The sequence below is a fragment of the Zophobas morio genome, unplaced genomic scaffold (assembly GCF_036711695.1).
Source record: "Zophobas morio isolate AGI-343-1 ecotype UQ-CSIRO unplaced genomic scaffold, CSIRO_AGI_Zmor_V1 ptg000314l, whole genome shotgun sequence".
NCBI lineage: Eukaryota > Metazoa > Arthropoda > Insecta > Coleoptera > Tenebrionidae > Zophobas > Zophobas morio.
In genome coordinates this window covers 29,153-38,767 of record NW_026972418.1, presented here as the reverse complement: position 1 = coordinate 38,767, position 9,615 = coordinate 29,153, and the positions used below count along the sequence as shown (strand labels likewise).

The 9,615-nt window shown below is 39.2% G+C and overlaps 2 long non-coding RNA genes across 2 annotated transcripts; one reads left to right on the top strand and one right to left on the bottom strand.

The window, feature by feature from the left end:
- Nucleotides 1–4,591: 4,591 nt before the first annotated feature.
- Nucleotides 4,592–5,008, top strand: LOC135119889 (uncharacterized). The gene is made up of 3 exons (XR_010278403.1): nucleotides 4,592–4,733; nucleotides 4,783–4,868; nucleotides 4,925–5,008. It is a non-coding gene; the product is annotated as an uncharacterized LOC135119889 (long non-coding RNA).
- Nucleotides 5,009–5,141: 133 nt separating this feature from the next.
- LOC135119886 (uncharacterized) lies at nucleotides 5,142–5,911 on the bottom strand. The gene is made up of 4 exons (XR_010278400.1): nucleotides 5,828–5,911; nucleotides 5,597–5,744; nucleotides 5,428–5,527; nucleotides 5,142–5,363 (listed from the first exon to the last, which is right to left on the bottom strand). It is a non-coding gene; the product is annotated as an uncharacterized LOC135119886 (long non-coding RNA).
- Nucleotides 5,912–9,615: the final 3,704 nt, after the last annotated feature.

Here is a 9,615-nt window from a genome sequence, read left to right as displayed (position 1 = left end):
GTGGCCAGTTCGGCAACTCCCTTTCATTTGCATTTTTATCTCATTAATCCACAAGAGACTTTGCAGTTCATGTTACCAGCTATGTTCGTGAAATCCTCAAAAATTTAATCAGCATCAAATATATGCATATTTCTCTCGGGAGATTTCTAAGCAGCAATTATAACGGCCTTTTCATTATAACAGAGCTCGATCACTATTTTTAAACTTACCTTGTCGAAAAAGTAGAGTCGACTTAATGTGAGGTGTCTCTTCTAGTTAAGAAGCCCACGCCTCCTCTATTATTTTTCTTGCCGCATTTGTATACAAAATCGTAAGTTACTCAAAAAAAAATTCCTTCCTTTAGATGTGTATCAAAGATATACAGACCCGTTGTCCGATAATTTTGGTAGTTTTTGCTTTTTGCAACGGATGCCGGTGGCATTTCATGCGAAAATTCTAATAAAGCTTCGTGCTGGTCTCAATTTTACACCTCTCCGAGTTGCACGGGTGGGCGCGGAGAATACTGGCAATGACAAGCGGAAGAAGCCGTACTAGTGCTGATGCATATACTGAGAACGGAGCGACAAAAGCTTTTAGAGATGAAGAATATTTCCCATCTTCAGATCTAAATAGAAGGATTTCGAAAAAGCAGTTGCGGTGGCCAGTGCCACCGCTGCCAAACCTTTGGCCACGCTGCAAGCTTTTGCTCTGCGGCACCTCTATGCGTTAAATGGGGGAAGGGTCTTGTGAGCGCAGACTGTACCAAATCACGAGACTCGCCTGCTAGATGTGCGAATTGTGGCGAGGCACACATACGCTAATTCGCAAGGCTCCAAATATTATTCGCGTAAGGCAGTCAGCCAAGTGCAAAGTTTACTTCGTCGGCGTCAACTACAATAGTGCTGTTACCCCGGGAATCTCTTATGCATCTCGTCTGAGTACAAACCTCAGCCAATACAGCAGATGTTAGCCATTTTTAATGACAAATTTATCCAGAATGCTTGAAACTGTGAAAGGATTGGAATCTGTTTGCAACGGTTTCTAAGCCAAAGACTCGCCGCCCCATTCGACTCCTACTCTGGGATGCAAATGGTGTTCAAAGTAAGAAGCACGAGCTTCAGGAGCTGTTACTAAGAGAAAGAATTGCTGTGTGTGCCATCAACGAGACGCACCTTCTTCCTAACCTAACTTCTGCAACTTTGTTATGTACCATCAAGACAAAATTGATGCCCGCGATGGGAGCGTGACTGTCCGGTGAAATGGAGTATTCGAACATCGTTTGATATCTATGAAGGCTCTACAAGATGTCGAGGCAGTGAAAATTTCCCTATGCACCGACCAAGGGCCGGTATCTGTTTACAATCACCTTTAAGCTTCCTCCGTCTTCGAATTTGGATGTCATCCTTGGGAGTGCCTCTTCTGCTGTTTTGCGAGGAGGTCTTAATTGCAAGCATCCTACATGGAACAGCCGAGTCGCTAACATGAATGGTCACATACTTGAGCCTATCTGACGAGCACCGGGCTGTACCGGGCTGTACCGGGCTGTGCGTTCTAGGACTTCAGCAACCAACACGCTTGGCGACCACAGGCACAACGGACGTACTGAGTATTGCCATACTTAAAGATATCTCTCTCTATGGCAATTGAAGAGCTCCACGTGCTTTCCTCCGATCATCTCCCAGTTATTCTAGATTTAGGGGATGAGAAGGGCACACCAAAGACCATTACCGTATTTTTACCGACTGGGACAAATATGCTGATGTATTAGAAATCACACTGCCGCCGTGCCCTTCATTATCGTCGCGCCCGCCCTGTTGGGTGTTGCTGTCGCCCTTTTGGATATCGCACTAAACATGGCTCCCACTACTGCCACGACAACTCGTGGAATAAAGTACCACCTCGGTCGCCTGCCTGACGTATTAAAGGCACTTATGTGCCAATGTCGACTCTTATTCGAGTAGCCATTTTGTAGCAGAGCTCCGAAGACAAACTTGCGTTTAATCGACTTCACAAGTGCGTTAGAAAAAGCTAATGAACCATTTTAACAGCAAATGGGAGAACAAACTGCATTGTATATCAGAATCAGGCAGCAGCAGTCGCTTCTCTTGGAAATTTGTTAAAAGGATCTAAAGTAGGGGGCTTGCGCCACCACCGCCCCTTCGTAAAGGAAATATGGTGACCGAAAGCGGAGGAGATAAAGCTACGCTTTTATCCAATGTTCTTGTTATCCAAAATGCGCCAGCTGCTCACTATACTGCTATTGATGATGCGTTCCCTCAGCTGAGCTTACCCCTCCCCGTTAACCACAAACCACTTGACCTGGTTAAAGTTGACGAGGTGCATGCAAATGTCGCAGCGCTACCTAAACGAGAAGCACCAGGCCGCGATGGCACCACTAGTGGGATGCTAAAGAAAATGCCATTGATAGGGATGCACTATCTTTACCTCCTTATAAAATCTTCGATGCTCCTTGGCGCCTTTACGATTCGATGGAAGACGGCAATCGTTGTGATGCTGCCATAAAACTTAAACCGGAATCAGCATCTAGTGTGTACCGACCCATCAGCCTACTGTCAGCGGCCGCCAAAGTGGGGGGTGGGGGGCGAAGCCATTTTAGTTCGCCGTCTGAAAGATGGCGTTGACGCTCGGAAACTTTACTGGAAGTTCCAGTTTGAGTTTTCGGCAGTGGCACTCAACGGCCCAGCAGCTCCTCCGCTTAAGTGAATGGGCCACTCGCGCTTTTAGCCATAAGAAAGCAACAGGCACTGTCTTCCTTGACGTTGAGAAGGCAGTTAACCATTTGGCTTGTGAAAGGTCTGCTGCACAAACTGCGCTCGTTATCCGTCCCTCCTGGCCATTATAACGCGCTGAACTCATAGCTGAATGGTCGCGTCTTTAGCGTGCGCGTTGGAGATACCCGGTCGGCGCTTCGAACTCTGACAGCAGGGGCTCCTCAGAGATCACTTCTCTCACTCCTTTTATTTGCAACTTACATGAGCCACGTGCCCTTGCCGTTCGACCCACATACAGGAATTGCCCTCTACGGTAATGGAACAACCGTATATTCCTCTTCGAAGTCTCCCGCCTTGCTGTGGCAAGCATCTACAGTGCTTTCTTGATGCTTTTTGCTGTCTGGTGCCGTGATTGGAAGGTTACTATAAATTGCGATAAAGAGCAAAGCTATATTAATTTCAAAGAAACACGTGCCCTCTGTTGATGCATTTCCCCTTAACCTTTAATGGCGCGAAGATTCCATGGTGTTCTCAAGAGAAATACTTGGGAATATCATCATCGGCAACAGATTTTCCTGGCGGCTTCACGTGGACTATGTAGTGGCGTAGGCCAAGGCACCAACCAAGGCGCTTTATCCTTTACTTTGCGGTAGGGAGTAAGCTTTCTCTGCGAAAGAGACGGCAATTGTATTGGTCTTACATCCAGCCAATAAGGACATACGCATGTACCGCCTGGACCTACAACTCCACGGCGATAGCGTCGGAACTTCAAGTGCGAAAGAACAAATTGCTGCGTGTTCTAACAAAGGCGCCGTAGTTTGTGCGAAATGATGCCATTCACCGGGGCCTTCAGCTGGACCCTTTAAAACATTCTCTTCCAACGCCATGACCTGGTCCTTTACGACAGGCTCACCAGGCACACTACTCGCCTGCTGGTAAGCGAACTTACTTATATGAGCCATGGGAAGGAGCACGTTCTCTCCACCACGTGACGCGCGTAAGCACCAGTTTTTTTATTATTATTTGTTTATGTAAAAAAAATAATATCTAGGACCACTCCTTATTGAAAGCTCGAGTATTTGGAGTAACTCGATCGAGCGTCCGAGCAACTGTCATTAATTAATAAATAAATAAATACGTTTTCATAGTGCTACCCTATTTAAGATAAATTACGTTCTGATCTTTTTGAACTTGCTTAGCTCCTGTTTTATTTAACGAACTTAATATTTTTTGAAGATAATGAGACCGTCAAAAAATATTATGAGAGAAAACTACGAAGACTTTCGGGTTCTTTATTTTTTTTTTTAATATGTATTAAAAAATCTTAGAAACTTTATACAATAGACACTATATCCTCTACGAAGATAATTAATTTTTATAATATAGATTAAGCATAGCAAGCATCTAGAGCGGATAATTAAAAAAGCATGTCTTTTTGAGAAACTAAGAATTATAAAGAGAATTAAATTCTTAAACTCTAAATTAAAGAATTCTTCTGTCAAAGCAGAAAGTACAACCAACTTTTTTAAAAAACTTGAAAACTATAAACTTCTTTTAAAACAAATGAAGGTTGTACCAAACTTTTGTTTAGTTGGGTCAACCAAATCTTTATATATTCTAGCTTATTAACAAGCACGAACTTTTCAAATTGCTTATTGATCATTTGGACCGAAGTAAAGATTTTACTTTATTTAACAGTGTAAAATACTTAGAAGATTTTAACACTTGTGGGCCCACCGCTCTTATTTACCGGGTCTTAAATTCCAAAGCCGTCAAACAAAAGTATCTAGAACTAAATAACAACTGGTGAGACTTAAGCACTATATAATGTATTTTTCTCTGACTGAAAGAGATATGTTTAAAGGTCTTATGATTCATATTTGACTTCAAGGAATCGCAAAAGAAATATTCAGTACAATAAGAGTGTCCCTGTTAACCGAAAGTAAGTTAAAAAGAATTATCAATAAATACTATGCTAACTTGGTTAAGACCAAATCGAAAGGGACAGAAGGAGAGGAGAAGGTTTTTAGTTTTTTTTTCTTTTCAGTCGTTACGCTAAAGCTTATTTTAGAGAGTGGGAAGAGAAGTACGGCTCTCAGGCTAACCACCTTGTCAGGCGAACCAGTAACAGCGGAGACCAGGTGCAAACACAACAAGGTTTCTCTCTCTTTCTCAGTACGACAACTGTGCGTCGACTAAGATAGTGCTTTAAGCTTTAGAAAAGAGCTGCTTGCACCCTTCTTGGATGGCAAAGCGAAGCCAAAATTCTATTTTAAAAAATATAAAGGATATTCCCTCTAAGAAAATTGCCTTCGTGGAGGACTAATATGATGCACTCGGCTGTTGGTGGTAAAACAATAGAATATTTAACAAATCTTTATTACGAGTCGCGCTTTATTTATATTTAATAAAGTATTACTCAATTTTCCTATTGATGTACTTTATATATATAGTTTTCCCCTTAACACGAATAGCTTTATATTTCCTGTCCTTATTCTTCCGTTCTCGCCGTTTAAGGAGTGGCCGTATAATATTTTTAGGTTTGCTCACATATCTAACAACCTTTACGATAACTTTTCGTTTTTCCGGTGGATCTATAGCTTTTTCACGTTCGCTGATAACCTTTTTAATTCTGGCCATTGATTGTCTTACCTGAATAATAATAATATTTTAAAATATAAGTTAATAATTAAGTAATAGTCAAACAAATCACTACCATTTTATAACGTTCTACGCCACCACGCATTTTTTTATTTTCACGGTAAGCATCATAGCGATGAGTAAGAATTAAATTTCTTTCTTTAAGTAAAATATACCTATTTGCGTATGGAGACGATTAAACAAAAAATTTATAACAATAAAAATCAAATACACTACTTAACTACCACAACTTGTGTAGGTCGGTATTGCTCTTAAGCCTCAATTCACTTGCCTCCCAAGCGCGACCGTATTGTAAAGTTTCTCTCACCGGAGTTTTATCAAAAAATTCCTCCATCCCGAGGGCGGATTTTGTTATAAATAGCCCACGAGCAGCTTTTAATTATAAATTAGATGCAAAAAACTCAAGATAAAAAATAAAAAAGGTCATTAAAATTAAAGCATTATAAGAAAATGACTTATAATTGAAAGTTTTCCGTAACAAGAAGCGGAGTTCCAAAACTTAAGCCCGTAAGCAATTACCGAGCTCGGTCTGCCCATCATTCGCTGGCAAGCGACCGCACCATACCGGCCATTCTCTAACTTACTTTTTAAAACTGCCTCCCTAAAGGAAATTCTTGCGCACGTGGATTAAATTAACCCTTAAGATACCATAAATTGTCTACTTATTTAAAGTCTAATGATAGTTAACTTAAAAATGTTGCAGTTTTTAGCAGCAATCAGGCTTAAGGAAGCTTGTGTAAGTTATGTAGAATGTTCAAAAGCTTAAGAAAGAACAAATACGCGTCAAGAATGATGTCGAAATAAATAGATATACTTTGGAGCTTGATTCATTTTATCATTTTTAAGAAAGTAACTATTTTGTGTTGTCAAGCAATATAAAAATTATTTTTACTATAAGTTCTATTTGAACAGTAGCATTTGTATTCAAGTACTTGTTAAAGAAGAATTAAATCTCATAACACGCTAACAAAATGTCCCTCTTATGGAGAAAACATTATCTTAAGGAGTTTGTCATAGCCCAAAAGGATCTACTCATACTTATTAATATATTAACAATTCCTTAGCAACATTTTTAATTAAATTTGCGCCGACACTGGTTTATATCGCAAGCCCCTTCAGTTAGTGAGGAAATTTATACTGTCAAATTTTCAAAGTTATGCCGTTTTACTTTTATTCTAAACCGTTCGTTATAATTCTCAACTATTCGGTGTTTTTTTTTCGAGTTAAACTTAGATAAAATGTTATCTTATAGTAGCTATTATATAAGAAATTACTTGCCATAGCATCCAGCCTTCCCTGTGGGTATATTTATTACTAATGCTAAACGATCATTTTCTAGGCCTTAGTTAATTTTGTTTTTATTATAAGAACTTGATAATCCATATATTCTCTTAACCTTATATTGGTTAGGTTGGTGCATGATTACCTGGATAGTACGTTACAAACTTTGGTCTAAATATAGCATTGTAACAAAACCTCTTTGAGTAATCACCTTTTTTTACTATAATACAGGATTTAACGTCAAATATTTAAATATAAGTAAAAATTACTTAAAAAGATAAATAGGTAATTTAGAGTGGTTAATAAAGAAGTAATTAGTACTGCTGACCTGCCTACGTGTAGACTACTTATTCGTTTTGTTCATTGAACTCTTAAGAGATTAATAAGTTTAACAAAATTTTTGTTAATGATTCAAACTTGTCTTTATATAGTAAAGGACAATAAAATTAATTACGCCTTTGAGTCAACTAAGATAACATTTTTCTTTATAAGTTTGCCGAGGACTTTAAGTTTTTTTGCTGTTAATTTTTTGTTAAATACAACTTTTAAAATGGAATTTAAGTAAAGCTTAATGTAGGTAAAACTTACTACTAGGGGTTTGCTAACATGCTTAAATTCAGCTTTAAGACTTGAATAGAAACAGTAATTCCAGGATATAGGACCTGAGTCGCTCTACCTTGATCTTTGACAGTTCGAAAATCACGGGCGAACGCCACTACAAGACCCTAAGGTATACCCTAGAGCAACTTGTATTTTTTATGCCGAAGGGTAAACAGCGTCGGCAGGGTAGTGCGTTTCATTGTCATGAAAAACGCTTTGCTCTCTGTTGAATTAATAAAAAGGTTTCCATGATAATATCAGCTAGCAAGTACGTCAAGATAAGCTGTGTAAAAGTTGGCGTACATGATAGATGATCAACTTCAAATGAATCATCGGGTCGTCAACGTAAAGGACTACCCGCTTATAAGGGTTTGACTGGAAGAGGCGTCTCTCTCGTAAGACAGTGATGATAGAAATGAGTCTTGCGGGGCTCCCGCTCAGAGATGGCGAGGCGACACAATGCAAGTCCCTCTAGCGTGCTGAAGGCTCGGCCGTTGCCTTCAACAAGTCTCGAAGCTCGCATGATGGTAAAAATGCGTAGCTTTATAAGAGGCCTTCTTGCTGTACTGGATTAAATGCTTCTCGACGCTGAGAAAGACAGTCCTTAACTTTCTTATAATTAAAAGTTCAAGTTATCCGCTCGGTTAGGTAAAAAAGATGTTAAATAGTTAAATGTCCTTTCAAAATTTAAGGGAAACCTTACGTAAAATTATAGGAGCGTCCACAACCGTCTTGAAACGATTCATTATGACCTCTACAACCAATCTGCCTATTGTAATCAAAAGGCTGCTTAGCACAGAACCATAATCACCCTCGGCATTTGTTTAACACTAAGTTAATTATGCCGTCAGCGCTGGGCGCCATTCGCTTGGTAGCGCGTTGCCTATTGATCAGTTATCAGCTGTGGTGTATTGCCCTAAGGCATCATTCGTTTTTGCCGAAAAAAAAACTTCGCCTAAGAGGCGCATTATGGACAGTTGAGGGGGAAGGCGGGGAATACTGAGAAGCAAGATCATCTAGAGTTTCACTATATCTTCATCGCTTTCGGCTACAGTATCGCAGTTGAGCTATGGTTAGCCGTAAATCGTGCTAGAGAAAGCTGACTCACCTGAAGTCTTTCCAGAAGGCGCGACTGTTTTTGCTTGCCTCCAAAGCTTCTTTTAGTTTTTCTTTACATTATCAGTTTAGGCGCACAGTGGCCTTCTTTGCTATGTGACGGTATACGCAGTTTGAACACAAGTTTGTCTTCAACATTTTTGTAAGCTATGATCTTTCAAAAGAAGCCCCTTTATTAGCTTTTCAAGGAATCGGGCTTATAGGGTACCAAACATCACGTTGCGAGCTCATTTTACCGCAAATCGCAGTCGCCAACAGCGTACTCCAATAAAGTAAGAGAATTTCAGCAGTGCAAACATCGACGGGACAAAAAATTCCTTTAATGTATTAAAGATCGAGCGTATGTCCTTACAGCATTTTACCTTTCGCTTAGACAAGTGATCCAATGACGGTTTTCAGCCAGGATTTCAGTAGCCGTTAGATACTTGTATATTTCTAAAAGGCGATATATAACACGCCCATCGTGCTTTTTTTTTTGTTTCCTTGCCCGCCACCTTCTGCATAGTTCTCAAGGATCTAGCCGTTCCGGTTTATAACCCGGCTGCTCGAACAATAATAAACAAAAAAACAAAAAATTAAAAGTATCCTTTAAATGGATATTAGGCCTGCAAAAGAAAAAATTATCTCTGAATTTCCTTAGAATAAAAGCTAAGATTTTTTAAAATTGTCGGTATCGGAGGGCCCCGTGGGTGTCTTATTTCTTCATTTCTTGTTACTATTTTAAATAATAATAATAAAAACATCTTTTTTCTTGCAGAAAGTCTCCGAAGTGTAAATAACCTCGTATATTTTTTCCTAATAAATTTGTCACTTTCAACTGTTTTAATTTTACATTAATAGACCGTGCGACAATCACATTATTTTAGTTAACAACGCAGATTTATTTAGATTGAACTTGGACATTGCAATATGGGTCATACACCTAAACGACGGGCGGTAGGAGGGTTTTACTTGCTGAAGAAAGAAAAATCCCTGGAGAATCCTAGAAAAAGAAATTTCATTATGTTCTTTTAATTTCTTATCTTTGTTGAGTTTAAAAAGTAAAATTTTAATCTCTTTGCTTAGCCCTTCTCTTTCGTTGTAAGAGAACTACGGTTATTTACTAAAGAAAACAACGTTTTCTTTATAATTTCATCCGAAAACATTATTTTCTTCATTTTTTTCGGAAGGCCAAGGAAAGGGATAGAATGCCTTTAACGTAAACTTTTATAAGGCCAGAAAGTTCTTTTTGGAAGTAAATGTATAT